This window comes from Melanerpes formicivorus, unplaced genomic scaffold, assembly GCF_026170545.1.
Source record: "Melanerpes formicivorus ecotype bairdi unplaced genomic scaffold, bMelFor1.0.p_v2 SCAF_27, whole genome shotgun sequence".
In the NCBI taxonomy this organism is placed as follows: domain Eukaryota; kingdom Metazoa; phylum Chordata; class Aves; order Piciformes; family Picidae; genus Melanerpes; species Melanerpes formicivorus.
This window is the reverse complement of record NW_027142379.1, coordinates 10,462,378-10,488,169: the sequence shown is the minus strand read 5'-3', so window position 1 is coordinate 10,488,169 and position 25,792 is coordinate 10,462,378. Positions and strand designations below refer to the sequence as shown.

General features: G+C 45.4%; 1 protein-coding gene across 2 annotated transcripts in view; it reads left to right on the top strand.

The window, feature by feature from the left end:
- The window catches only part of SLC10A7 (solute carrier family 10 member 7), a 169,052-nt gene that overhangs the window by 29,144 nt on the left and 114,116 nt on the right, over positions 1-25,792 (top strand). The gene's annotated exons all lie outside the window — the stretch shown is intronic.

Genomic DNA, 25,792 nt, shown 5'->3' with positions numbered 1-25,792 from the left:
AGCCACTGAGAAAGTGCTAGGTAGATACATAAATAAATGCAGTTAGTGGTTTTTATTTGTTTGGGTTTTTTTTTGTTCACTGTATTTTCCTATGTTAATTACTGGTCTTTGTGTCAAATAAATGACACTCTGCCTGTAAATTTGCCTGTATTCATGCTGTATACTCTGGTCAAGATAGAGCTTTATTTGTGGGTTAGGTGTATGTCATTATCTTGAATAGAATAGAATAAACAGAATAGAATAAACCAGGTTGGAAGAGACCTTCAAGATCATCGCATCCAACCCATCAACCAATCCAACCCACCTAAACAACTAAACCATGGCACCAAGCACCCCATCCAGTTTCCTCCTAAACACCTCCAGTGATGGTGACTCCACCCCCTCCCCAGGCAGCCCATTCCAGTGGGCAATCACTCTCTCTTTATAGAACTTCTTCCTAACATCCAACCTAAACCTCCCCTGGTGCAGCCTGAGACTGTGTCCTCTACTTCTGTAGGAAGTGTGTTCCATCAGGAAACATCACTAAGCTTTTCCTCTGCTCTCTCCTTATGCAGATATTAGAGGAGTTATAAAGATATTTTATTAGCAGATGAGCTATTCAGTTACAAGAGACAGAGCTTTGCTCAGTGGAGGAAATGTGGAGTCTTCCCATCTGCGTTCAGAAGCCCATTTCCTCCAGCCTTCCGTTTCTAAAACCCCGGAGGATTTAATCCAAGTAGTTTATGGATGTTTTTTTCCTTCCTTTGTCCACATATCCAGAAATAGATAAATTGTGAAGAACTGAATATTATGCATACAGCCAGCAATGAACTCTTAGATCTGTACTGTTAAATGTCCTAGGTTAGGGAAGAAGAGAGATGGGACAGCTGTATATACAGTCTTTCTTACCTATGTTGAAACGAGGAGTCCTAGTAAGAATGTAGTACGTGGGCAGTATTAATGGTTCTGCTGCAAGATCTATATTTGAACTGTGTGTCATTTAAAGTATTGCTCATGAACTCTTTTTGGTATGGACTGAGTAGGTTCTTGGAGGAGTTCCAGATGTTGTTTGTGGTGTTACTAATGTCCAAACTGCTTTTTCCTCTCTCTGGTCTACTGTAATGACAGCGAAATGGGAGTGACTCCACTCTGTTTCCCAGTGATGAGCAGTGTTAACATGAATTTTGTTGGAAGACCTTTTTTTTCCCTCTGGAGTTTGTTTTCATATTTGATTCCTCCTTTTATGGGTATGTTGGCATTCCTGTCATGCTACAGTGCTCACTTCTTCCAGCTGTTGAGGTTTTGGAGAATGGCTGTGGGGAGTTTTATTTACTGTCAGAAAGCCTCACTGAATAGCTCTCATGTTGTAATATTGCAGGGAAGCATTGGCTACCAATGTTTGGATACCTATAGAGCATAAATCAATACTTGGAGCAAACAGAGGAGTATATATGTTCTGAAGCATTTGCTTATTTGCTGTTGGAGTCCTGCTGATGGCATCTGGAGTTAAAAATAAGTCTGTAACGTGCACGTCCAAGCTGTAACTGTAGTATTAAACACAAGCCTGGAGTACTGTGTCCAGCTCTGGAGCCCCTATTACAAGAGGGATGTGGAGGTGCTGGAAGGTGTCCAGAGAAGGGCCACGAGGATGATCAGAGGGCTGGAGCACCTCTCCTATGAGGACAGACTGAAGGAGTTGGGGCTGTTCAGTCTGCAGAAGAGAAGGCTCCGAGGTGACCTAATTGTGGCCTTCCAGTATCTGAAGGGGGCCTCCAGGAAGGCTGGGGAAGGACTTCTCAGGATGTCAGGTAGTGATAGGACTAGGGGGAATGGAATGAAACTGGAGGTGGGGAGATTCAGGCTGGATGTGAGGAGGAGGTTCTTCCCCATGAGAGTGGTGAAACCCTGGAATGGGTTGTCCAGGGAGGTGGTTGGGGCCCTGTCCCTGGAGGTGTTTAAGCCCAGGCTGGATGAGGCTCTGGGCAGCCTGATCTAATGTGGGGTGTCCCTGCCCGTGGCAGGGGGGTTGGAACTAGATGATCCTTGTGGTCCCTTCCAACCCTGAATGATACTATGACACTATGATAAAAGTAGGCTTTTAGACACTGTGAGAAATGTTTCTTAGAATCTATGCCTGTATCCTCTGTATTTTTCTATGCTGAATGCATAGAGTTAGTGTGGAGCTTGTTTGCTTTATTAACTGTTAATTTCTGGTCTGTTTGGTGAAGTAGATCTTACATTTTCATCCATGGGGTATTACCTGCTTGATTTAAAAGGAGTAGAGGGAAAGGTGTGGGGATGCACTGTTCAAATGGCATGGCAAGAGAAGACTGAGAGCATATAATTAAGCATCTACAGTGTATTTATTCTTTGTGTGTTACTTGCATTAATGCCACCCTCACTGATACAATCACATCACGATTTTGTTTAACACACTTGTTTGACCTATTCTGCCTTACAGTGCTTTACTTCTTATGTTGCAGTCTGGATTGGTCTGCAGCAGACAATGTGGTAGTGAAGTTTTTAGTGTGGTGATATGGAATATTTTATGACTTCTTACTTGTTACTGTTGTATAAAGCTGTGCAGCTCCTTGTAAGCTGCCAGCAGTCACAGAAGGCTGCAATTAAACTCTAACAGGCCAATATAGGAAAGCTTTTAAGAGAAACATTTGTTGAGGACATTATTTACAGAGCCATACAAACCAGTTTATGTTGTCCTGGTGCTGCTGGTATCTTAAAATTTAATTATTTGGACTAAGCCACATTCATTTTGCCAACACACCTGCTGGGTGGGAAAGCCAAGGAGAATTTACTAGATTCATATTCAGGAAAAAAAACAAATTGGATGGTACCTTTCTGAATATCTCAGAAACACACTGAATGGTTCAGCAGGTTTTTCTCCTGGTGATAGGATGCAGCTAAAGCTATTGAAGCACAGATTCTTCCTGGATCCAACTGTTACAGTGTGTTAGGAAAGTGCAAAAATACACCAGGGCGGCATTTTAGTGTTGTTACTCCCACTAAGAGGGGAATGTTGTGACTGGAACAAAGCAGTGTAGCTGTGGTGTGAGAAGTGGGAGGAAAATAGGATGCTTTGTAACAGCACAATACCTAGGAAAGTTTAACACATAATTTTCAGACTCTCCTGCTTGTAGCACTCTGTAAAGGTTTTGGCAGGGATTTGTCGTCTTTGGGAGCTGCTGTGATATGGCAGGTTATTCAGTGGTTCTGAACACTTTGAAAGCATCCTGAAATGAGGTGAAGTCAAGTCATATGGGCCATAGAATAAGATTAGAATCCAAATTTTGTAATACTTAGTGTGTGTTCTTTTTTAACTTGATTTTTTTGCCAATGGAAGGAAAGAAAAGGTCTTGCCACAAAAAGGACACCTCTGCGTGAGTGATCTCCTCCTTATCACTTTTGTTATGTGCCATGCCTGGGTTTTCAAAACTCTGCTGCTTGGAAGCATGTGGCTGGGATGATGTCCATGGTGTGGGTGTGCCTCCTGCCAGCAGGAAGATGCATGTGAGATTTATTTCCTCGAAGTCTCAGTGCCCAGGTTCTTTCTGTCACTGAGTGCCGGCAGTAGACGCGCGCTGGAAACAGGCAGGACACAGCACCGCTGTAGGAAGCGTGCAGGAGCATCAGTACTGCCTGCAGCAGCCCTTGTCCAGCTGCCACTGTCACATCTGAGGTATAGTGGTTGGGGAGCAGAATTTGTGGCAAAACTCAGCTAGGAGAGCCTGGGTTTAGGATCAAACCTTCATTTCCCCATGTTTGCAGCCAATCCTACTTAGGGAGTCAGTGCATTGTGAACTACCCTGGTTCTAAGCCCAGACCTGCCAGTTAGGCACTTGGCTGAATCTGCTGCAGTTGTCAGAGGGTCATGCTTAAGGGATAACACTGCTGGCAGCTAAAGCCTGGGAATTAGTCAAAAATAGAGTGTTTGGAGTAATTTTTTTGGAGGCTTTTAAAAATGTTGTTTGGTCATGCAGTGCATGTCAACCTTCCAATGAAATCTTCATTAAATGCCACCCATTCCTTGCAGTGGTGTTTGGGGTTTTTTTGTTTGGTTGTTTTTTTCACTCCTGTTTGCCTTTGTCAGGCTTTATTTCCTGGAGTATCATTCATTAGCTTCCCCAAAGAGATTAACAGTTCCCTGAAACAGGATCATGTGTATTCTGGTGTTTTGTGTGAAAGCAGAGCTGGAGAGCTGAGAAGCCACAGGATCCCTATAGAAATTTGAAGGCAATTTTGATACACTAGTCCACTCAAAAATCTGCTGATACTGTAATGTTTTTTCCCTTGCCAGGACCCTCCTTGCCTGGTGTCATTTCTTGAGCTCTCCTGGGATGAGATTAGTCTAAAACAACAAAGTAGCCAGATGTCTGGTTCTGAGAGAGTCCCAGAGGCCAGGGTATGGTAGGCAACAGTAAATCGCTTGGGGCTGAAGATCAAAGATACCTGAGAATTACTTATGGGCACATACTATGTGTCATTCCCATTATTAACAGTCTGAGAAAATTTGTATCCCTAATTAACCCTTTTGTTGGTTAAATTTTCTTGCCAGTACAGTCCTGTCTTTAGTAACTGTTTGTTGGTTTTGGTAGACAAGTAAGTGCGTGTTACTTAAAGAAAACAATTAAAATGCAATGCTCTCACAGTAACAAATGTCTCTAACCCTTCCAGATCATTTTTACTGTGGCCTACTTGCAAATGTCAGCAGTTAGCATGATTTCTTTGTGTTTCCTGGGCCATCCTTAGGACTGGTGTTACTCCTATCCAGAACTGTGCCAATAAGAATAGCTAATTTGTTGGGGGTAGCGAGTTTAGTTCATTGCTGCCTCCTCTAAAATGAGTTAAAATTTAATCCCAGAGGCAGAATATCTGCACATCTCTGTTTCCACACACACACACCCCCCCTTCCCCCTGCCTTGATGTTTCTAATGAAATGCTAATTAATATTTTCAGTGATCACCACTTGTTTGTATTGTACATTCTGAAATAACAAAGGCTTGTCCCTGAATTCTGGTAGGGCTCTTAGAATAAGTGGCTCTTAGAGAGAAAAAACTGACTGCAGCCTTCTGTGCTTTTGTTGTTACTATTTTATCCTCCAGAAGAACATACTGAGATTGTGAGGGGGATGTCTGCTTTACTGAAGGGTAACATTATCTGCTGTTGTAGAAATGAAGGTGCAGAACAATTGTTTTCCCCCAGGTTTTGCATAATAAACTGCAGTTGTCACAGGTACCTGTTGGTTGTTATAGTTGCCGCACCTTCGCTTTCTTGTAGTGTTAATGCCAATACTGCACATGGGAAGATGTGAGTAGGAAGATATGAGACAGGAACGACTGGAGAGATGGGAAACTACTGGGGAGAGTCCAGGGAAGAGCCGTGAAGATGAGGAGAGGACCGGAGGCTCTCTTTTGAGAAGAAAGACTTAGAGACCTGGGGCTGTTTTGCCTGGAGAACAGGGGATCTTATTAATACATATAAATATCTGAAGGATGGAAGTCATGAGGGCAGAGATGGGCTCTTTTCAGTGATGGCCAGTGATGGGACAAGGGTCAGTGGGCACAAACTACAGCACAGAAGGTTTCACTTGAACTGAAGGAAAAACTTCTTTTCTTTGAGGGTACTGGAGCAGGCTGCCCAGAGAAGCTGTGGAGTCTCTTCCTCTGGAGAAATTCCAAACCCACCTGAATGTTGCAGTCCTGTACAATCTGATCTGTGTGAATGTGCACTGGCAGGGGTTTGGCCTAGATGTCCCTTCCAACCCCCATGATATACTCAACAAATGCTAGAGTAATTGTATGGCAGTAGAAGCACTGGTATCTCCCTTTCTTGTCAGGTTTGTAAAGCTTATATAAATTCTGATCACTAGTACCCCTTCTCCAGTTCAATTAAAAAAGTGACTGGATCTGAGGAGTTGCAGAAGGTTCAAATGCAGGGCAGGAACAGGGAAATGCACTGCAGAAACACTTCTCCCTGGCAGATGCCAGCTACTTTTTATGTTGAAGGATGAAGCTGTGAGATGCTAGTGGTCACTAAATTAGTGAATTGGTGAAATTATTGACATCATCTGCAATCCAGTGGGATGCCATTTAACAAGTCCAAGTGCTGAGTGCTGCACTTTGGCTACGGCAATCCCATGCAGAGATACAGGCTGGGATCGGAGTGGCTGGAGAGCTCCCAAACAGAGAGGGACCTGGGGGTGCTGATTGACAGCCACCTAAACATGAGCCAGCAGTGTGCCCAGGTGGTCAAGAAGGCCAATGGCATCCTGGCCTGCATTAGGAATAGTGTGGCCAGCAGGAGCAGGGAGGTCATTGTGCCCCTGTACTCTGCTTTGGTTAGGTCGCACCTTGAGTCCTGTGTCCAGTTCTGGGGCCCTCAGTTTAAGAAGGACATCGAGACACTTGAATGTGTCCAGAGAAGGGCAACAAGGCCTTGAACACAAGCCCTATGAGGAGAGGCTGAGGGAGCTGGGATTGTTTAGCCTGGCAAAGAGGAGGCTCAGGGGTGGCCTCATTGCTCTCTACCACTACCTGAAAGGTGGTTGTAGCCGGGAAGGGGTTGGTCTCTTCTCCCAGGCACCCAGCACCAGAACAAGGGGACACAGTCTCCAGCTGCGCCAGGGGAGGTTTAGACTTGAGGTGAGGAGGAAATTCTTCACCAAGCGAGTCATTTGTCATTGGAATGTGCTGCCCAGGGAGGTGGTGGAGTCACCATCCCTGGAGGTGTTCAAGAGGGGATTCGACTTGGCTCTTGGTGCCATGGTCTAGTCCTGAGGTCTGTGGTGACAGGTTGGACTTGATGATCTTTGAGGTCTCTTCCAACCTTAGTTATACTGTGATACTGTGATAATTAGATTGTCCTCCCAATTTCTTGTTCATGTAGCATGTTTCTTTCCTGTACCATAAAATGCTTTAGGGACCCATAAAGCATTTATTTTGACCTGTGGGGGGGGGAAGCTTTAGAGTGTTTTAGGTGCTTGAGAGGACTCAGGCAAAAGTATAAGTAACTTGTGCAAGTGTTTTGGGTTTGCATGGCAAAGTTTAGGTAGCAGGTGGGGCTACAGTGTTGGCATCTGTGAAGAGCTGCCTGAAGCTTGCCCTGTGTCCAGTAACGCCTGTGTCTTGCTCTAAGACTAACCCCATTGAGATTATACTCAGATTCTTGGTAGAGCATTCTTGTTGAATTTCTGTGTTTTCAGCCTGTCTGGTACAACTGGCCATCACTTCAATTTGTGGAGTTTTTGACTTAGAGTTTGGGGGAGGAAGGAAATTGGTTAGAGCAAACCTCTAGCAAACTATATGTGTTCATGGGATTTTCCTTCTAATTCCTTTTGATTAAAAACATCTGCTTCTTTTGCTGCTTTATGGATAAAGAAAGTAATTTCCAGTTAGAAGTGCTGAAGAGGAAAGCTGTAGTTTATGTTCCAAATGCTATTCAGTTTTACATCACCAATGTGACGGTAGCTGGGTTGTGGGGCAAAGGAGATGGTTTGGAAAGATCATGAGATAGTTGACAAAGCTCTTCCTCTCTAAACCGCAGGTCCTAAAAGCCTGAATTGAAGTCATAGTAGATGTATGAGCTTGTGGCAGTATAAGAAAACTCTTGACTATATTAAAATATTTTGCTAACCCCGGGGTTATCCTCGTGTTTTACTGGCAACCCTGTGACCTGGAATAAATGCAACACAAAGGGCTGTTTTAACAGCGTGCCCCTTCCCGGTTCCGAGGGGCGCGCTGCTAACAAGTTCTCCTGGCAGCGGTGGCAGAGGGAATGTCTGTGGTGTTAAAATTAATGACTTGTAAGCAAATTTATTTGTTCTTCTAAAGCCAGGATTTTCATGATGTCTCCTTTTTGTAACCACCATGTGCTCAAGGAATAGTAACAGGCAGAACTTCTGTTTCTTTCCGTGTTTAAATGGTGTAACCAGCGTTATCGTACGTGGCCTTTCTCTGGCAGGCTGTTGTGACATGGATTACTACGCCTTGCAATCCTTTGTACTGACAATATAACAACCAAGCATTTAAAATAAAATATTAAATTGCTTCTTGGAGAGGGCCAGATAAATGAAAACGAATGAGGGTAGGAAAATTCTGCTTCACAAATCATCAAGCAAGCCTAGCTTTGCACACTCTGCAAAACATTAGTAAGACTATTGCATTCTTGTTGTGCCTTCCATTGTTAAAGGGAATTAGAGAATTTGTACTGTTTAATGAAATTAAAAGCTATATTAGAACCACAGGGTTTTTTTTTTTCCTAGTGGTCTTTGAGACTATCTTCTGTAATATGAGAAAAATAGTATCTTTTCCTGGCAAGTGTGTGTGTTGTTGTTCTTTCTTGTTAAGGACCTGAGCTTGGACTTTGTACAACCAGCATCTGTACTGTAAAAGGGTTTGTAAGAGAATCACATTCAAATACACTGTGTAATAAATGTGAACATTAATTTTTTTTTAAAGGACATAATAATGGTGGCATGCAAATCAGTATTCTGAGTTGTAGTTGGCTACTGAACACACTTGAAATGGGGGAATATTTCTCAGACCTTAACAAATGTTCGCTAGGAAGAGTAGTACAATTCTAAGCCTTCTTTTAATGGAATGGTTTCATGGGCCTTTCATCTGAAATCAGCATTAGATGGTGAATCTTGGAAGGTTTTTACATGTGTTTGCACATCTGAAACCTTGTCAAGGGCTCTATTCCTTCATCAGTAGCTGTGTGCTGTGGTGGCAGGCCTTATACTGAGGGTTGGGAAATAGCCTTGCTGCTGAAAATCAGAGAGTCATAGAATGGTTAGGGTTGAAAGGGACCTTGAAGATCACTTAGTTCCAACCTCCCTGCCATGGCCAGGGACATCATCTACTATACCAGCTTGCTCAAGGCCCTGCCCAACCTGACCTTGAACACTTCCAGGGAGGGGGCATCCACAACTTCCCTGGGCAACCTGTTCCAGTATCTTGCCATCCTCACTGTAAAGAGTTTCTTCCTAACATCCTGTCTAAATCTGCCCTCCTCAAACTTAAAGGCTTTCCCCCTTGTCCTGTCACCACAAGCCCTTATTAAAAGTCCCTTGGAAAGAATAAGAAGGGCCAAGCCTGAACCAGTTTGCTTGGCTAGCACGACAGAGAAACAGCAAAGGTGTGTATCATAGTATCAGTCAGGGTTGGAAGGGACCACAAGGATCATCTAGTTCCAACCCCCCTGCCAGGGGCAGGGACACCCTACACTAGATCAGGCTGGCCAGAGCCTCGTCCAGCCTGGGCTTATCATAGATCATAGAATGCATTGGGTTGGAAGGGACCCCTGTATCTGCCTCCTTGGGTTTTTTCCCTGCTTTGTGAGGGAAAAATCCAGAGGCTAGGTAGGGGTGAAGGTCGCATCTGGAGAGCGGTGCTTTGTACTTGGGAGTTTGAAAACCCTGGGCTTGCCCCAAAGTTGAGAAGCAAGGAGCGAGTCTGCTGGAAATAGAGCAGCGAGGTACATTCAGACCCTGCAGAAGGATGTGCAGCGGGAACCATTAAGCAGAGGGAGGGGAAAATGGCTGAATGTCTTTTGTGGGAAGGGAATTGGGCAGTGGGGCTTGGCAGGAGCTGGTGGGGAGCGGAGGGGGCACCCGCCACAGGTTGATGGGCAGGTGATGCAGCGGCCTCCGCCAGGGCGGCACAGGAGGCCTACCTAATATGCTGTCTGCCCTCAGGGCCTGGGGGAGCACAGTTGGATTATTATGTTAATGCCTGAGCCTGCTGCCCTCTTCCTATCCCAGCTGGGCTCCCTGTTGTTAGGAACTGCTTTGCTCTGACAGTGGAGTAATATACTTCATGATTGAAAGGGCAAAGGGGCTGGCAAGAAAAAAAGAGCAAGGCCTGCACAGACATGTAAATGAGGGGGGAAGGCTGTAGGAGGGTTTGCAGCGAGCTGTGGAGAGAAAGTTTATTAGGGAATGAGTAATATAAATCTGCTAATTGAATTGTTATTTACAAGTCCCATTCCCTGATTTGTTTCTTTGTGCATTACCCCCCCTCCCCTCCCCTTAATGCTGATGTACAGTGAATTTGAAGTGCTTACCAAAGCAGGCACTTAGGTTGATTTATTTTGAATCCAGGTGCTATAATACACTGGTACCAGTGTACAATGCTGACAATGGTGTATTTTTCAGGACTTTGATTACTCTTTCATGCCCTGCCACTATATTGCTACACTCCAGCTTAGAGCGGTGATATGATTCTTTTATATATGGTAGGTAAGTATATCACTCTGAATTTTGTTGGTACTTCCACAGGAGCAGAAGATAGATACAGATTACAGAAATATATTTGCTGTGGTGTTAGAGCAAATTGAACTTTGATTCAGCGAGATGGTGACTATGTTGTGATGTTTTGCTGAGGTCTTTCCTGGAATGGAATTGACTAAAGAGAGACTGGATTCCAGAATGAATGTATGTGAGAGAGAAAATCCTGTCTACAAACAGATTTTGTTTACCTATTTTCTCCTTATGATGATATGATCTGGTATGCAGAGCCTTCCTCTACCTTTTATCAAGTTTCTATCAGTGGCAGAACTTGAAATACCAGCCAGAGGTTGATTTCTAACATCCTGATTTCTCTATTTTTAGCCCAAACTTGCTGGTCACAGGCTACTCAAAACAATAGCTGTTAGCCTCAATTAATTGTTTTTTAACATGAGGTTTTATGAAATGCAGCTAGTGTGACAGATATAAAGTAGTTTGATGGGTGAGGTGCTTTTGTTGTACATTTAGCTGGCACTCAGTGTTTGTGTAAGAGCAGATTTTGGATTAATTCTAATGTGTAAGATGGCTTTTTCTACTCTTCATGCATTTGCATGTCCTAATTCTGTTCCTTTAGGGTTTTTTTGTTCACATGTATTGCTGCTCTGCATCGCTCTTAAGAAGGTGTGTCTGTCTTGGCATTGGGACTTCCAGCTGTGCAGCTCTCACTTTTTAACTTGGAAGTCATAAATGTCAGTCTTGTCCGCTTAGGTGTCATAGAGCATCTTATGTTAGTCAAGTATTTGAAGGTGAAAAGGAATTCTGGCGCTGGATTGCTTCTGCAAATCTGGTTTGGTCTGACTGTGTAGGTGCAGGATGTTCTAGGCTTAAATGGCGTGACAGGTTCTTCCCCATCAGAGTGGTGAAACCCTGGAATGGGTTGTCCAGGGAGGTGGTCGAGGCCCCGTCCCTGGAGGTGTTTAAGCCCAGGCTGGATGAGGCTCTGGGCAGCCTGCTGTAGTGTGGGGTGTCCCTGCCCATGGCAGGGGGGTTGGAACTAGATGATCCTTGTGGTCCCTTCCAACCCTGTATGATACGATGACAGAATACAGTTTTGCTGCTTCTTGCCTCATTGGGTGCCCATCACAGAATAGGTAGCAGCGATATCTCTGCTCTGCTGGAGCCTTTGTTCTTAACACACAATCATTGATTTCTTTATCGAGTTCTCTTTGGAGTTTGTGGGCAAATCAGGAGGTGTTGGCCTTGTCGCTGCAGTTTATCAGTGAGACAGGATGATGGTTTTTAACAAAAAAATGTTGGAAAATGGACACATGGTGGTAAAAATGTTTCACAGTTGAAGGAGTTTGTTTCCCAAAATTACACTCCTGTTTTCTCATTCATATTGTGTATGCACCTAGTTCTTTAGTAACTGCTTGAGAAATACAGCACTTGGGCTACAAACCATCTCAGGCTGGAAACTTTTCCATTGTTTGTTTTTCTTCCCCTTGTGTATGCAATTTAGGCCTTGTAGAAATGTTTCCATTTTCTTTCAGGAACATCTGTATGTAAATATTTGGTTTCAGGTCAGGCTAACCCTGGCCAGTTGTGCAAACAAATAATTTTGATGTTGTCCACGTTTTTCAGTGTAACTTAGGTGCTCCACCCGTTCATTTCTCTTGATAAACTGATCTCCCTGGCTGTTATCTTCTCAGTACATCATAAGGATTTAATAACAGTGCTGCATTGTGGACCAACTGAGAAGCTTTGTGCAATGACAGAGGCCATCCTCCACTAGACATGAGAGCAAGTCTGCTGAAAGCAGCAAAATGCCAGCATGAAATGATTAAAAATGGAATTTCAATCATTCTATGGGAAGTGGTGGTTCTAGCAGTGGGAGGACTTGGGGTTTAAAGCAAACTTTTGAATACTGGAATATCCCTCATATTGGAAATTCCAGGTTTCAGCCAATTCTGGATATAAGTGGAAAACTGTAGAAGCTGAGTAAATGCTACCACAGAGAGTGTGTTCAACACAGACAGCAAGTTTGTGACCTTTTGCAGCAGCACAAGCTTTTGCATTTCTTAGGTTGACAACCTGCACAGCTCCTGGTGAGCCTCTGCTCTCTACAGAATAGGAACAGAACTCTGTCTGTGAAGCTCCTAGGTTTTGATATTTCCTCTCCACCTTTTCTTCAGAAACCCAGTGATTATCAAGTATTTCATCCCACTAGAGAATAAAGTACATAAAATGACTTTCACAGTTTCACAGAATCACCAAGATTGGAAGAGACCTCAAAGATCATTGAGTCCAACCTGTCACCACAGACCTCATGACTAGACCATGGCACCAAGTGCCACGTCCAATCCCCCCTTGAACACCTCCAGGGATGGGGACTCCACCACCTCCCTGGGCAGCACATTCCAATGAGGAATGGCTCTCTCGGTGAAGAACTTTCTCTTCACCTCGAGTCTAAACTTCCCCTGGCGCAGCTTGAGACTGTGTCCTCTTGTTCTGGTGCTGGTTGCCTGGGAGAAGAGACCAACCCCTTCCTGGCTACAACCACCTTTCAGGTAGGTGTAGAGGGCAATGAGGTCACTCCTCAGCCTCCTCTTCTCCAGGCTAAACAATCCCAGCTCCCTCAGCCTCTCCTCACAGGGCTGTGCTCAAGGCCTCTCCCCAGCCTTGTTGCCCTTCTCTGGACATGTTCAAGTGTCTCGATGTCCTTCTTAAACTGAGGGGCCCAGAACTGGACACAGGACTCAAGGTGTGGCCTAACCAGTGCTGAGTACAGGGGCACAATGACTTCCCTGCTCCTGCTGGCCACACTGTTCCTAATGCAGGCCAGGATGCCATTGGCCTTCTTGGCCACCTGGGCCCACTGCTGGCTCATGTTTCGGCGGCTGTCAGTCAGCACCCCCAGGTCCCTCTCTGTTTGGGAGCTCTCCAGCCACTTCAAGACTTCAAGGAAGTAATAAGAATAGCTTTAATTTAGTTGAGCTGCTATGTATTTTATGCATGTGTTCATGTAATACATACATGAATGAAAATTCCAATGAATGGCTCCATTATTTTTGTAGCTCATGGTCAACTTTCCATCCACTACAACCCCCAGGTCCTTTTCACCTTCACTGCTCTCTGACAGGTCAGTCCCCAACCTATACTGATCCATGGGGCTGTTCTTTCCCGGGTGCAAGACTCTACACTTGCCCTTGTTGAAATTTATTCAGTTTAGCCCTGCCCAACTCTCCAGCCTGATTGGATGGCATAGCAGTTAAATTGTCTGGTTCTGCTACTAATAGCTGAGAAAGCAACGTGACAGTGGGATATTTATAGAAAAATACTGGTACAGACACAGCCTCACAGTGCATACCCACCTCCTGGAGGGTAGAGAGGCTCTGCAGAGGGACCTCGACAGGCTGGACAGATGGGCAGAATCCAAGGGCATGAGATTTAACACATCCAAGTGCCGGGTTCTGCACATTGGCCACAACAACCCCATGCAGTGCTACAGGCTGGGGTCAGAGTGGCTGGAGAGCAGCCAGGCAGAGAGGGACCTGGGGGTACTGGTTGATGGTAGGCTGAACATGAGCCTGCAGTGTGCCCAGGCAGCCAAGAGGGCCAATGGCATCCTGGCCTGCATCAAGTACAGTGTGGCCAGCAGGAGCAGGGAGGTCATTCTGCCCCTGTACACTGCACTGGTTAGGCCACACCTCGAGTACTGTGTCCAGTTCTGGGCCCCTCAGTTTAGGAAGGAGGTTGACTTGCTGGAACGAGTCCAGAGAAGAGCAACAAAGTTGGTGAGGGGTTTGGAACACAAGCCCTATGAGGAGAGGCTGAGGGAGCTGGGGTTGCTTAGCCTGTAGAAGAGGAGACTCAGGGGTGACCTTATCACTCTCTACAACTACCTGAAGGGCGGTTGTAGACAGGCTGATGATGGTCTCTTCTCCCAGGCACCCAGTACCAGAACAAGAGGACACAGTCTCAGGCTGCACCAGGGGAGGTTCAGGTTGGATGTTAGGAAGAAGTTCTATACAGAGAGAGTGATTGCCCATTGGAATGGGCTGCCTGGGGAGGTGGTGGAGTTGCCGTCATTGGAGGTGTTCAGGAGGAGACTTGATGGGGTGCTTGGTGCCATGGGTTAGCTGTTTGGGTGGGTTGGATTGGTTGATGGGTTGGACACGATGATCTTGAAGGTCTCTTCCAACCTGGTTTGGTTTATTCTAATTATTCTAATAAAAAGTGGCCTTGTGCTTTCTTTTCACTTCAGCAGGGAAGCAGTACTCTTTGGAGTGGTGGGCTGCATTGCTTAACTAGACCTCTAATCATGTAATGGATGATGTGTCTCCAGGAGAATCAGGGGACAGGACCTTTAAGTATTTTTACCACAGCTTAAGATCTCAGCAGATGTGAACTTAAGTAAAAGTGTATTTGGGAGGTTGTTATTGTTCTGTATCCTTCTGAGGATACCTTCTGTAGTATTTTTTTTGTTTGGTTTGGTTTTGTTTTCCAGAGAGAAAGTCACTTGCAGTTACGAAGGGTCTGACCATAAGAGAGGATCAAGTTGGCAGAGTTGCTTGTGTACTGCTGTTCAGCTGAGCCTCCTTTATTAAATCATTGTTCAGCTGTCTGTTTGTTCTGCTGCAAGAGTTAGGGCCTTCACTGCTAAGGTAATAAGCGCTGAGTCAGTAACAAATGCATGTGTGTGAAGTTTGTTGGTAGTTTCCATACCAAAGTGTCAGTGATGACCCAGGGACAGGGATTCTGTCCTTATTTACCCTCTAATTGTATAGTATGGTTTGTTTCACAGGTCAGGTGTAAGGCTGTTGTGGCCTTTGCTTAACAGTACACAGGCAGAAGAGGAAGTTACCTTCTGTTCCCCTGTGTCTAAGGAAGTTACAGAAACAGGCTTTCCATTTGGGGCAAAATAGCATACCAAAAGCATGGCTATATGGCTTCCTGGAACCCCAGGGATTGCTGGTGTGGCAGACACATGTGAAGGTCATAGAGGAGTGGATCAGCTGCTAGGGCATGGAGTTTGTGGATAGTTTTGACCATATGTACTCAGTTTGAGAAAGTGTGTGTTCTTATGAGTCTGTCAGCTTTAAATCACTCTTGCTTGTATATTTACCCTGGCACTGGGCAGTAATCTTAATATTTGCATTTACAAATCTTTAAGCAGAGGAGAGAAGAGAAACTGCCTCTGTTTATTCATGTTGGTATTCAGAAGTCCACTGGAGGTGTTCAGGTTACTGCCCCATGTGGTGTGTCGCATAGGATCCAACACTGGAAGGCACTGTGTCTTATGAGTGTGATTTTGTGTTTTGTACTGCAGCTGATGGGAGGACAGGAAAGTTAAGCTATAGCTTCAGGGTACTGCTGGGCCTTGGGGTATGGCCAGGCAAGGACTGTCTTGCACAAGGATGAGGTGAAAGGAAGCAGACCGTCATTGTTAGAAGCAGGAAATCTCTCTTCACCTTGGTCTGTTGAAGGGATGGATGTGAGGCTACAAGAGATGTATATTGCCTCCATTTGTTGCTCTGGAGAGAGCCTTAGAGAGGCTTTTTCCCCGATATGCTTTGTGAGCATTCCACCAGTCTTGTGTACTCCACAGCCACATAAGCTGTTATGGGATGGTCTGTGGCATTTAGGATAAAGCAAAGAAACTACAAAGTGATTGTTGTACAGCTGATAGCCTGGGTTAGTCAAGCACTGTGTCTCATGAAGCACCTGATCTCTTCTGTGCCAGAGGAGATCAAGTGTTGGTTCTTGCAATGTGGAGGTGAAGGTTCTTCCTTCCTGGCTTCCTTAGTGTCATCTTTCTGATACTGATGACAAAAGCTTTTAGAATAGAATAGAATTAACCAGGTTGGAGGAGACCTTTGAGATCGAGTCCAACCTATCATCCAGCACTATCTAATCAACTAAACCATGGCACCAAGCACCCCATCCACTCTCTTCCTAAACACCTCCAGGGATGGTGACTCCACCACCCCTCTGGGTAGCACATTCCAATGTTTTCTTTCTGCTTGGCTCTGCAAGTATCACAGTATCACTTAGGTTGGAAAGGACCTCGAGGATCATCGAGTCCAACCTGACACCGCAGACCCCATGACTAGACCATGGCACCAAGTGCCACGTCCAATCTCCCCTTGAACGCCTCCAGGGTCGATGACTCAACCACCTCCCTGGGCAACCCATTCCAATGCCGAATGACTCGCTCGGTGAAGAACTTCCTCCTCACCTCGAGTCTGAACCTCCCCTGGCGCAGCTTGAGACTGTGTCCCCTTGTTCTGGTGCTGGTTGCCTGGGAGAAGAGGCCAACTCCCTCCTGGCTACAACCACCCTTCAGGTAGTTGTAGAGGGCAATAAGGTCACCCCTGAGCCTCCTCTTCTCCAGGCTAAACAATCCCAGCTCCCTCAGCCTCTCCTCATAGGGCTTGTGTTCAAGGCCTCTCACCAGCCTTGTTGCCCTTCTCTGGACACGCTCAAGTGTCTCAATGTCCTTCTTAAACTGAGGAGCCCAGAACTGGACACAGTACTCAAGGTGCGGCCTAACCAGAGCAGAGTACAGGGGCACTATGACCTCCCTGCTCCTGCTGGCCACACTATTCCTAATGCAGGCCAGAATGCTATTGGCCCTCCTGGCCACCTGAGCACACTGCTGGCTCATATTCAGGTGGCTGTCGATCAGCACACCCAGGTCCCTCTCTGTCTGGGAGCTCTCCAGCCACTCCGACCCCAGCCTATAGCTCTGCATGGGATTGCCATAGCCAAAGTGCAGCACCCGGCACTTGGACTTGTTGAAAGCCATCCCATTGGACTCTGCCCATCTTTCCAGTCGGTCGAGGTCCCTCTGCAGAGCCTTTCTACCCTCTAATTGACTAACATCTGCCCCTAACTTGGTGTCATCTGCAAACTTGCTGATGACTGACTCTACCCCTTCATCCAGATCATCAACGAATATGTTGAAGAGGACAGGGCCCAGCACTGATCCCTGGGGGACACCACTGGTGACTGGCCTCCAGCTGGATGCGGCACCGTTCACGACCACTCTCTGGGCCCAGCCCTCCAGCCAGTTCCTAACCCAGCACAGAGTGTAGTGGTCCAATCCACAGGCTGACAGCTTAGTCAGCAGTTTGCTGTGGGGGACGGTGTCAAAGGCCTTGCTGAAGTCTAGGTAGACCACATCCACAGGCCTCCCCACATCCACCAGGCGGGTCACCTGATCATAGAAAGAGATCAGGTTGGAGAGGCAGGATCTGCCCTTCCTGAATCCATGTTGGCTGGACCTGAGCCCTTGGCCATCCTTCAGGTGCGCAGTTATTGCTGCCAGGATAATCTGCTCCTCAAGTAAGTAATCTCAAGGAAAATGATCCAGCCATACAGGACAGTGTTGTTTTCCAACCTCTGCTCAACATGGATTTCCTGTTCCTAATCTACATATATTAGTATTGGTGAGAATTTGCAGACTGACAAAAAGGCCGAGAGGGACCTGGGGATGCTGGTTGATGGTAGGCTGAACATGAGATAGCAGTGTGCCCAGGCAGCCAGGGGGGCCAATGACATCCTGGCCTGGATTAGGAACAGTATGGCCAGCAGGAACAGGGAGGTCATTCTGCCCCTGTACACTGCACTGGTTAGGCCACACCTTGAGTCCCCTGGGCCCCTCAGTTTAGGAAGGAGGTTGACTTGCTGGAGGGTATCCAGAGAAGGGCAACGAAGTTGGTGAGGGGGTGGAACACAAGCCCTATGAGGAGAGGCTGAGGGAGCTGGGGTTGCTTAGCCTGGAGAAGAGGAGGCTCAGGGGAGACCTTATTGCTCTCTACAACTACCCAAAGGGAGGTTGTAGACAGGCAGAGGTTGGTCTCTTCTCCCAGGCAAGCAGCACCAGAACAAGAGGACACAGTCTCAGGCTGCACCAGGGGAGGTTTAGGCTGGAGGTCAGGGGGAAGTTTTACACAGAGAGAGTGATTGCCCATTGGAATGGGCTGCCCAAGGAGGTGGTGGAGTCACCATCATTGGAGGTGTTCAGGAGGAGACTTGACAGGGTGCTTGGTTGCATGGGTTAGTTGATTAGGTGGTGTTGGATGATAGGTTGGACACGATCTTGACAGTCTCTTCCAACCTGGTTTATTCTATATCTAAAATGTTTCTGAGATCTGGATGCTTAATGTTTGCCATTCTGGTTATGCTATGTGGAAAAAAAACCCTTTAATGTATGTTTTCTTCTGATTTTTAGTCTTTTATCTCCTACTGTGTCTGAGCAAGAAATACCATGCTGACCCTGCAAAACTGCCATGCATTGTGCTGGCTGCTCACAGTAGAGGGAAGTTACCGTTTCTGACAAAAGGAAAGGAAGCAGAATAGTTTTTATCTCTCAGTATTGCTGAAACTGTTGGTGAAACAGAGAAATCCCTCAATGGAGAGCACCACGTGCACTGACTGTCCAAAAAGCCTGCCTTTTGACATCCTTTTGATGGATGGGGTTTGTATTGGTAAATATTATTACCAACAGGCAGTGATGGTTATGAGGAGCTACAAAAACAGAATGAAAGACTGATTTTCAGCATAAAGAACTTGGCTGGGGAGAGGTAGGAGGAGGCAATAACTCTTTGCCAGCCAAAGCCCCCAGCTTGTTTCCACGCGCTGCTTGTGGCAGAACGCTGAGCCTGGCTGAAACAGCACAAACCTGTACTCAGGTGATGGCAACCTCTGCCAGCCCAGAACAAATCTGTGAGTGTGTGCACAGCTTCGGATTCATGGCTCAACGAGGTGTTTTAGGGAACATCATTCTCTGGCTGACGTTCCCTGCTGAAATGCAAACAAACAGCATATCAGTTATTCTCTTTTCATTTTCTGGTGCCTTTTCAGCAGCATTTCCATGAAATGGATGGTTATTGAACATGGTTGAAATACAGGAATATTTTCATGTTGTCAGCATAGCTTTAGAGGCAGGTGGGGAATTAGGTGATACCTTTTTCACAGCTAACAAATGCTGTTGGACCACAGGGAGCGTGGCAGTGAATAAAAACGTAATCCCCTCCATAACTTAGTGTTTGGGGTTTTGTTTGGTTTTCTTTCTGTTGGTGTTCTGGGGTTTTGTGCTTTGGTGAGTGTAGGGTATTCTTTGTGGGTGGTGTGCAGTTTTGGGTGGGTTTGGGGTTGTTTTTCTTAAGAGGTTGAGGTTATGTGTACAGATCCATGCCATTTAAAAACAACTTAGATTAATTCAATGTTTGTTTGTTTGTTTTTAAAGTGACTTTTCAAAGATCAATTCACATTTTGGGAGGAATTTTTTACTCAGAGTGTAGTTCTAAAAATCTGATTTTTGTGGTGTGGGGTTTTTTTTGGGGGGGGTTGGAGTTTTGTTGTTAGGGCTGGTGTGGTGGGGTTGGGTTCGTGCTGGTGGGGCTGGTGTGGTGGGGCTGGGTGAGGTATGGTGGGGCTGGTGTGATGGGGTTGGGTTTGTGGTGGTGGGGTTGGGAGGGTTTTTGTGGGGCTGGTGTGGTGGGGTTGGGAGGGGTTGGGAGGGGTTTGGAGGGGTTGGGAGGGGTTTGGAGGGGTTGGGAGGGGTTTGGTGGGGTTGGGAGGGTTTGGTGGAGCTGGTGTGGTGGGGTTGGGAGGGTTTGGTGGAGCTGGTGTGGTGGGGTTGGGTGGGGTTTGGTGGGGCTGGTGTGGGGTTGGGTGGGGTTTGGTGGGGCTGGTGTGGTGGGGTTGGGTGGGTGATGGTGGGGCTGGTGTGGTGGGGTTGGGAGGGTTTGGTGGGGCTGGTGTGGTGGGGGTGGGTGGTGGTGGGGCTGGTGTGGTGGAGCTGGGTGGGTTTTGGTGGGGTTGGGAGGGTTTGGTGGAGCTGGTGTGGTGGGGTTGGGAGGGTGATGGTGGGGCTGGTGTGGTGGGGTTGGGAGGGTGATGGTGGGGCTGGTGTGGTGGGGTTGGGAGGGTGATGGTGGGGCTGGTGTGGTGGGGTTGGGAGGGTGATGGTGGGGCTGGTGTGGTGGGGTTGGGAGGGTGGTGGTGGGGTTGGGAGGGTGATGGTGGGGCTGGTGTGGTGGGGTTGGGAGGGTTTGGTGGGGCTGGTGTGGTGGAGCTGCGTGGGTTTTGGTGGGGTTGGGTGGGTTTTTGTGGGGCTGGTGGGGTTTGGGTTTTTCTTAATGTGATTTTTGGTGGCTGCTTTGTGTGTGTGGTTTTGTGTCTGGTGGTTTGGTTTGGTTTTGAATGAAATAGCACCGCTGAGGTGCTCTATGGCGCGTACAGCACGCACGGTCAAACTCATGTGCCAGATACGTGCTACAGCTCCTCTTGAATTCATGATGGAATGTATACACCCATCCAAGAGTCACATCCAGTTCCCATTTATTTCTCAGAGATGATGCTGGCGTGTTAAAAAGGCAAGTACTCTGCCTTGGAGGGGGGTGCAGCTGTGCAGCCAGAGATTTTGTGGAGCAGTTAAGGCTACCTCTAGTGTGGGGTGTCCCTGCCCATGGCAGGGGGGTTGGAACTAGATGATCCTTGTGGTCCCTTCCAACCCTGACTGATACTCTGATACCTTTCTTTTTTGCCATCCTCTGGTAGGAATTTTTTTTTAATATGCATTTTAACAGTTATTTAAGAGTCCCCATATGCTGAGAAAAGAATCTGAATAGATGTGGCTTTGTTAAAGCTGCATCAGAACTGGGTTATCCCATCAATACAGCAGAATGACTGGGAGCTGCAGTTGGAACAATATGTAAAAATACAGCTTGTAAAAGATTTCCTTTATTAACTGTCATCAGCCCCAGAATATATGTTCAAATAAACGTTGTGTAATAACTAAATTTGAGATTAATAGGCCCCTTAAGAAGCAGCGAAGTCATTCAGGATAGTCAGTGAAAAATAGCCTGTAAGCCTGTAACATGCACATATTGTCCTGCTTACATGCTCTCTCTGGTGTCATTCCCATTTATCAATGTCGGCAGGCTCTGTTCTCATTAAAACACTCTTGCACAAAAGCAACTTAATTTTCTTAAGAGAAGAGGACACCTGATTCAATTTGGTGCTCAAAACCAGGAACTTGAATATATATATTTATTTCCCCCCCCTGCTCCCCCCATCTGAACTCAGATGAATCGTTATGAACAGCAGCACAGATTAAACCTTATTAGGTGTATTTATATTCTGTTTGCAGTAAAAGTGCTGTGGCAAATAGCTTTCTACAGGGCTGTAACATCTTATTAATGGAAACAGCAGTTAAGACATGAGCTGCAGCACCACTCACATGAGATTTTGTTTTTAAATAGGAGATTGAAGGAGTTGTTTAAGGGGACTCTGCCAACTCATTCAGGCTGCTTCTGTCGTCATCTTCCATCTTCTCCAGCTACACTGATCTCTTTGGGTAGATAAAATTTCCTTTGCTGTCCTGTTTGCTCAAACCATTTCCACTGCTTTCTCCAGTCTTCCTCCCCCACCTTCTATTTTGCTTTTCTTCTCTCTGTCAAATAGAAGTGGTGAATTTGCATCAGTAAGACAGACAGCGTAAAACTTTGTATCACTACATTGCCAACACTGGGGGTGTTCAGAAGGAGAGTTGACAGGGTGCTTGGTTGCATGGGTTAGTTGATTAGGTGGTGTTGGATGATAGGTTGGACGTGATGATCTTGAAGGTCTCTTCCAACCTGTCTTGTCTATTCTATTCTATTCTATTCTATTCTATTCTATTCTATTCTATTCTATTCTATTCTATTCTATTCTATTCTATTCTATTCTATTCTATTCTATTCTATTCTATTCTATTCTATTCTATTCTATTCTATTCCCTTCTGCCATGTAATCCTGCAGTAGTACTGCTGGAGTCCTTGTCTTTCTCCAGTTCTTTTACACTCCTCTAGGTTGTTCTCTCTCCTTCATTGTGCCATGTGTGTTACATAGGACGTTTAGTCTTATGGTAGATACCTGAGTTGTATATCTCACCAGTGCATATCTGAAAATTATCTGGGTTTAACTGCAGGTAATTGTGGGCATACATAGAGCAGCTTTGTATGACACTCAGGTTGCTTCCTTCTGGGATGTTTTGAGGCTGTTTAGTTTCATTACTCTGCATCTGTGGCCTTGGGATGGAACATCCTTTCCAAGAGAGCAGGGATGACTGGAGGCCAGACAGGCCCTAGTGAGCATAGCAATGGGGTGCCTGGGGGGTGAGCATAGGGTTAAGTACAGTTAGGAAGGTTACCTCCCTAAAGGCTACCAAATGACAATCAGGAATCAAATATTTTAGTGTTTTAAAAAAAATACATAAGTAATGGTAGAGAAGCCTTCTACTTTTTTTTAATGTGGTCCACATATAAAACTACAAGGCACTGTTGTTTCCCTGTGACCCTGCAGTAAAGGAAATGCTAGTTCCAGCTGAGATGTGCATCAAAATTTCATTTGAATCTTGCTGATAATGACCAAGTGTTGCTTTTTGACCTAGTGTTCCAAATACTGCCAGTGTTTCTTTTCCTCCTCTTTAATGTAATCTTACTGTGTTATTATCAGACTATATCTAGTCTAATAAATTCCAAGATAGTTTAGTTTGATACCAAAATAAAAGGACACAGAAGAGAGTATTCTGCATTTAATGCCACCCAAACCTTGGCATGCCTGTGTGGTTTGCTGTCTGCTCACATGCACTTGCTGCTGCATTTGGCTACTCACCCATGGGGAAGTGCTCAGCCCCTTGGTTGTGGCTTTGTCTGTTTCTTCTATCTAACCTTTTACTAGCCTTTTTTGCTCTGAGGACTGTCTTGAAACTCGTTGCTGTTACAGCATTTTCCATATGTGTACGTCAGGATAAGGTGGAAAATGAAGGACTGAAGATTTTCACTAGGTTCAGGCAAGGGCAAAGGAAAGTTTCTGCCAAGAGCTGCCAGACACGTTTCCTTCAGATATGGGCTGGTTACTTCTCACTCAGGCCAATGGATCCTCTCTAGTAATGCAGAGAGTTCCCTCAAGCCTAGGGCCACACAGACCTGACTGAAGGTATGACTGCTTACTATTAAGTCAGTCTGTTGTTTAGTGGAGCTGGTGCGTGCTATTTTAAACTCAAGAAGAGATGCATGTGCCCTTCTGTCAGGAGGCCTGGCAGTGACTTTCATCTTGTCTCTGAGCTGATGTAAACTTGTGTGGTTGGTCTGGTTGTGGCCAATGAGTGTGGCTTGCCTTTCAATACATTTACCTTCTGAAAGGGTCTCATCATTGATTTTTATAGAGTACTCTCTCCTCGTATTAAGCACAATGACGGTTTGCAAACACTTGCAAATCTGAACTTGGAGTATTACAAGAGCATCTGAATGTTTTCATGGTTTATTGTTTCATTCAAGCTGACTGCAGATGGTCTAGTATCTGTTGAAGCACAATAGAGACAAACACTGAAAAAAAGGTTGCACAACAATAGTGACTAATAAATGCTGCAAGTAGAAAATGAAGAGCCTAGCTGTATCATGTGTCAGTGCTAATGTTTGTTTGTATCATCCCTCCAAGGATCTCAAAGTGCTTTTTAAGCAGTGAATTAATTTTGACAATGCCCTGTGAGGTATGCAGGCAATATTATCCCTCTTGGTAGAAGGGAGTTGGAAGCACAGAGTGTTTCAATTCTACAGGTAGGCTTAATTACAAATTGGAGCAGTTGATTCAGTTTACTGCCAGTTTGTTTAAACTAAGCCAGAATCACAGATACATAAGCCCCAGGTTGGTGAGTATGAGGAAAAATTACTTGTAAGTTTATTTTGCAGGAGAAATGTTTATAAAGGAAAGTGCAAATAGAATAATCAACATGTGTGAGTCTTCCCTCACTGGGGCAAATAGTCTGAGTGATTCTAGCTGGATTTATGGTCCTATCATAGACTTGTTAGGGTTGGAAGGGACCTCAAGGATCATCTAGTTCCAACCCCCCCCCTGCCATGGGCAGGGACACCTTACACTAGGTCATGTTGCTCAGAGCCTGATCTGTGGTTTTGTTGTTGTTTGGGGTTTGTTGGTTGGTTGGGTTGGTTGATTTTCTTTTGACTGTAATGAGTCTTTAATCATCTGCTGTGGATGATTCCTGACACTTCAGGAAAAGGCATTGAAAATTGCAAACTAGTGTACCCCTCCATCAGTTGTGAGTTAGGACTTTTGCACATGACTGGTTGAGTACTTGGGGCATTAAAACTTGGTAAAGATTGCTGTCTTAGTATCTGTTCTTGTTAGCAAGCAGAAATGTAGCTGTCACTGCACACACAATCTGCATGGGGAGGAGGGGATCAGTAAGTTTCCTCCCAGCCTTCTGGTGCAGAAGTGGAGCCCAGATGCTTCTGTCTTTCAGATCTCAACAGCTGATTTACACTGTTTTGTATAGCGAAGGCTGTTTCACAAGGAAGAGATCTTTACATGTGCTTAAAAGGAAGGTCTAGATCCTCCTTCATGGGTTCAGAGACAGGATGTAATAAAAGGGACCTTTCTGCATCTTTGTCTGGTGGAGATGGTCACACATCTAACCACTACCAAAGGGACTTGATAAACCTCATGGGTTTTCTAAATATAATGATACTAGGAACTCTAAGAGGGATATATTGGCAAATGATACCTGCTAGAGCATCTTGTGTAGGCTTGTGTGCATGGGTGTGATGTGCCTCTCTTGCCATGTGAAGTATCAGCTGCACTGTTTCATGTGCAAGTAGAAAGTCCTGATTTAATTCGCACTTGTTGAAGAATTGCTTAAAGTAGTCCTCACTCCTGCTTTCAGCTGTGATCTCTGGCAAGAAGAGCTGCTTGGACTTGTGCCCCTTTTTTTTTTTAATGTTCAAAAAAAGGAATGCTGATGAGGAAGAGGTGTTGAAATATATTCCTGTAGTTTACAACTGTCAACTATAATGTTTTATTTAGCTGTATCTATTCAGGTGCTCCCTCCGCAACATGGAGTGCCATATGCCATTGTCCCTGTTAGTAAGCAAGTCAGCAAAGGTTTTGCAGCCTGCATTTGGTTTTGTATTTGGGCCACTGAGGAGCTGTGGTCCAGTGCCATCTTTTATTGATAGGGCCAGCAGAGGAGGAATCTAATGAAATTATCAAAGCTTTGAATTAATTATGAACTTGAATAAGAAAGCTAAGCTCTCTAGAGCCAAGGATCTCATTACCCATTCATTTTCATTGCATCCTCTTATGGAGCAGAAGGCAGGTTCAGCTACAGCTCCTACCCTGATTTTGGACTTTATTCAAACTTGCTAAACTCACTAGCATCCACTTGTTATTAATCTGTGGCTGGAAGTGTCCAGGGTGATTAATTTGACTCTGCCCTAAATCCTTATGTATGGTAGATTTCCCGTCTCCCTTTCCTCTTACCTTTGCTGTGTGGCTTTTCAGCATCAGACTGGCTGCCATACAAGACTTTCTGTTCTTTCTTGGTAATTGGGGAAAGCTGTTCAAGACTCAAGTTTTAACTTCCTGGAATGTAATGAGTTAATATTAGGAAATAATACTGCTACCTTATATTGCCTGGATATTTAGGTAAGAACAGACACTTCTAAAGTCATTATCAATTTTGTTGATTTTCTTGTTTTCAATGACTAAGGAGTAAGAAGGACT